Here is a 4,997-nt window from a genome sequence, read left to right on the forward strand (position 1 = left end):
AGGCTCTGTTCTGTTATGTATTGCGTTATCTACTGCTTTTGAGTTTTGGGGATATCAAATTACTTCACATTGTGGGAGAGCTTTGGTGTGTAATAACTAGGTAGAAAATACACTGTAAGGGGTGGCTAATAGTAGTTATAAATCAGAGAAGCATGCTCTTGGCCACCTGAAAGATATGGAAGCATCCCCATCCCCCTGCCATTAAGAGATGAGACTCCCTTGGGGGATAGGCTAATTACAAAATAAGCCAGTTAGCTTGGGGTTGCCTTGCAATGAAATGCATGGTAGAAGCACTACACTGTCTTCTCCCACAGTATCTCCCTCCTTTTCAGGACCCAAAATCCAGTATAAAATGGCACCCTTAAATTTAGGGATCTGCCTTTGCCTTCAGCTGTGCCTGCTTATACGCCCTAAAAAATGCATGCTACCCGGCCCTGTTCCTCCAAGAGTTTCACCCTAAAGCCAGTAATACAGTTAAGAAACTGGCAAATGAAAAATCTTAACAAGTGCTGAATATTCTTTCTGTGTTGTTACGTATGTGTTGTGTGTAATGTCTATAAAAAGAGCTCTAATTGATTGACTTAAAGAAAAATAGGCCGGGCACGGTGGCTCAAGCCTGTAATCCCAGCACTTTGGGAGGCCGAGACGGGCGGATCACGAGGTCAGGAGATCGAGACCATCCTGGCTAACACGGCGAAACCCCGTCTCTACTAAAAAATACAAAAAACTAGCTGGGCGAGGTGGCGGGCACCTGTAGTCCCAGCTACTCAGGAGGCTGAGGCAGGAGAATGGCGTAAACCCGGGAGGCAGAGCTTGCAGTGAGCTGAGATCCGGCCACTGCACTCCAGCCCGGGCGACAGAGCGAGACTCCGTCTCAAAAAAAAAAAAAAAGAAAAGAAAAGAAAGAAAAATAAGCAGTAGGCCAGGCGTGGCGTCTCACACTTGTAATCCCAGCACTTTGGGAGGCTGAGGCAGGCAGATCATGAGATCAGGAGTTGGAGACCAGCCTGGCCAAGATGGTGAAACCCTGTCTCTACTAAAAGTACAAAAATTAGCTGGGTGTGATGGCGCACACCTGTAGTCCTAGCTACTTGGGAGGCTGAGGCAGGAGAATCACTTGAACCCGGGAGGTGGAGGTTGCAGTGAGCCGAGATTGTGCCATTGCACTCCAGCCTGAGGGACAAGAGCAAAACTTCGTCCAAAAAAAGAAAAAAAAAAGCTCTGTAGTATTGCTTTTAAAATGATTTTCTTATCTTATTAACAGCATCAATATTAAATTTACAGCTAGGTGAAAGAAAGGATATGTTTTTCTTCTTCCATTTGGTGCTTCAGTACCTTTTTCCACATTCCCTGTGGTAGAGCCCAACCCTGACAGGAGACTCTTGGGGCCGAGTGATCTAGTAAACCAAGACTAACTCCTACCCCCTCCTACCTCCTCCCACCTCCTCCCACCTCCTCCCAAACACACAGTGTCTAGTTCCAGTGGTAGCGTGCTTGGATTCCTGGCATAATTTCTCTTATCATGAACCATTCCATAAACCGGTCCTCTGTGGAAGACAGAGTTCCTTTCTTTTTTTTTTTTTTTTTGAGACGGAGTCTTGCTGTGTCTCCCAGGCTGAAGTGCAGTGGCTGGATCTCAGCTCACTGCAAGCTCCGCCTCCCGGGTTTTACGCCATTCTTCTGCCTCAGCCTCCCGAGTAGCTGGGACCACAGGCGCCCGCCACCTCGCCCGGCTAGTTTTTTGTATTTTTTAGTAGAGACGGGGTTTCACCGTGTTAGCCAGGATGGTCTCGATCTCCTGACCTTGTGATCCGCCCGTCTCGGCCTCCCAAAGTGCTGGGATTACAGGCTTGAGCCACCGCGCCCGGCCCAGAGTTCCTTTCAAATGTGTATTCTCAGGCTCACACAGCCACTGACTCCTGGACCTGGCATATAATCATGTTAGAATACAACTGTGGAGTGAGGCAAGTGGGAGTTCTTGGCTAGGACCCCAACATAACTAAGGTTTAATCTTAACCTTAAATAAGACTCCTTTGAAGGAGGTACAAGCACAAGAGCTATAAGCAGGATATTGTAGTCCTTTTTTATGACATTTATTTGTAAAAACTAAAAATCCTTTTAAGGCTAAAAAACCTCCCTAGCGTTTATTTCAATTTGGTAAATAAATAATACTAATAACTAAGATGTACTTATTATTAATTTCAACACTAGAAATTCATTATCATGTCCTTTTAGGGAGTCTTAGTCTTCCTTCCTTGTGTTTCCATAAAGATTTCTGTTTTATTTTTCCAGCTTGTCTCATACCCTGCAGACTTTCAGAAACACATATAACTACCTTCTTGTCTTCACTTGGTTTATAGGCACTGTAATGGGTATAGCTTACCCATTTAAGCTTCCCCACTCTTAGGTCTTTTATGGAGTAACTTCTTTACTTGATGGGGTCTTGTCAGACCCAATAGTAATATTTGTCTTGTGGGTTGAATACAATATTGTAATAATTATTACTTTGTTAAAAGGAATCTTCTGAGAGTGGTGGTGTGTTTGCAATACTCTGTGCTTGAACTGAGTAAGTTTTGTTAAGAGGTTTGGGGTTCTGTGGAAATCCTTGATTTCTTCCGACTTGCAGTCCGCATGCTTTTAACCACAAGCAACGAGTAAAAATATGTGCATGACAAACCTGTAAACCAGAAAGTGATGACAGCAGGCAGAGTGGCGTGCTGTAAAATTTTTATCATCACACTTGAAGTGATTGTGTTGCTTATGAATGGCGAAAACTCAAGTTCTAACACGTGGCAGTTTTAGTCTGTGTTTAGCTTTGCCATGTGCTTTTATCTGCGAGACTCCTCTTTGCTTTCCCCTTTGTTTCCCTGCTTTGAAGTTCATTCATTGTCCTGGTATACTGTGAAATGCCACTTGGGGATAACTCAAAATTGGAGAGTGGCTTTATTGACCTGTGCTTTTCATATTTCATACTACCTTTCTGTTTTCCAGTTTCCCCCAGTTATGTTGCACTCCTTACCTACCATGATGTTCCTCTGTGGTCAAACTAGAGCTTCTTCCCACAGCTAAGTGGCTGATCAAGGTTTCTCCAAAGAGATAAGTATCAGTTATATAGCTCTCTAAGCAATCTGTAGACTGAGAGCCACTCAAAACCTGGATCTCTACAGGCTTTCAGGTGGCAGTAGTCATGGGTGAGAGTCAGTGGTTTTTGTTTGGACGAACGGAGGCAAGATGGTGCACTTCGGGGTTCTTCATCCCCCCCGCCCAACTCTTCCCGCGCGCAAAAATGCAGCCGTTGACCCAGGACGGTGCAGATCAACTGGGCATGCGCCGGGTGACGTCAATCCGAAGAGACCAAGATTTACCTGGTTGCACCTGCGAAACGCCCCTGACACGCCCATGCCCCACCTATTGCCCTCCCACTCCTAGAAAAGCCGCTCTCCGCCATTGAGCCAGGCGGACTTCCCAGCTTCCCAGTCCTGTCGGAATGTTGGAACTCCCTCCGAGAGCTTGGGGGAGGGGAACTCTGCCAGCCTTCTTTGCCGGAGGCCGACAGACTTCTTCTCCACACCTTAGGTTACTAAAATAAACTTGCAGTTTTGCGCCTGACCTTTGCCTACTTGCTGGTTCTTTTGTGCTCGCTCTGGTGGTCTTAGAAAAACAAGACAGTTTTGGCAGGTACAAGCACATATGAATTGTATGAAGATGGAAACCTCTTTCCTGAAGAGGAGTGTCCTGGAGTGGAAGTGTTTTCCTTTAGTAATCCCTTTACTAATCCCACAGTTCAAATATCTTGCTTTATCTCCCTAAGAGTACAAAGATTTCAATGAATTTCTCTGTTTAGTGAAGTCAGAGGCAGGAACAAATGTGATAGGCTGGTATGCAACTTTAATTTTTTTTTAAGTTTGGGAAATACAGGAAAGAAAAGTCATGAATAATTCTGTCACACCAATATAACTAATGTGACCATTTTGCACATTCTTTTTCAAGATACCTGTATGTTGAGTTTCACAGAATTGTAAAACTATGGTACATAGGACTTGGTATTCTAGGTTTTTAAAAAACGAACATTGTGTCAAACTATTTCCACATTATTTTGAATCTTGAATAGTACGCAGCCACTACATAAGGTTAGAACAAGAGAGCTACTGTAATTTAACCATTCCTCTAATGTCAGACATTTGTTGTTTCTAATTTTTTGCAATAGCTAAAGATGTTATAATGAAATTGTTTGTAATAATTAGATTAAAATAAGGGATTGAAGGCAGGGAAAACAAAGTGGTGTATGCTGTAGAGCGGGGATAGAACCTCGTTGCAGCTTAGGCTTGGGAGAGAGAAAGGCTGAGGCAAGGTATAACTTTGTCCCTGTATCTAGAAAGGTTATGGACATGTTCAGGAGGTATGGAATGGTGAGTATTGAGTATTGATAGGCCTGTGGCCTGTTTTATTCCACTGGGTTTCACAGAAAGTTAACATGATTGATCCTAAAGCTATAGCACTTTCATTGAAAGGGAATTTGGGAATATCCCCCTTTAACTAGGTGATAGTAGCTATATTAATAAAAACTACTGAAAGCTTTTTCTAAGAGAAGGCTAGGAGGTAGGGGTCTTTCTTATGAATAAATATTTTCATTATTTTAGATTTTTTTTTAAAGGCCAATTGTCACAAATAAGAATACTGAGTTATGGCTGGGCGCAGTGGCTCGCGCTTGTAATCCCAGCACTTTGGGAGGTTAAGGCAGGCGGATCACCTAAGGTTGAGAGTTTGAGACCAGCCTGACCAACATGGTGAAACCCTGTCTCTACTAAAAATACAAAATTAGCCGGGCATGGTGGTGCATGTCTGTAATCCCAGCTATTCGGGAGGCTGAGGCAGGAGAATCACCTGAACCCGGGAGGCAGAGGTTGTGGTGAGCCGACATCGCACCATTGCACTCCAGCCTGGGCAACAAGAACTAAACTCTGTCTCAAAAAAAAAAAAAAAAAAAAAAGAAAAGA

The sequence above is a fragment of the Piliocolobus tephrosceles genome, chromosome 10 (assembly GCF_002776525.5).
Source record: "Piliocolobus tephrosceles isolate RC106 chromosome 10, ASM277652v3, whole genome shotgun sequence".
Taxonomy (NCBI): Eukaryota; Metazoa; Chordata; class Mammalia; order Primates; family Cercopithecidae; genus Piliocolobus; species Piliocolobus tephrosceles.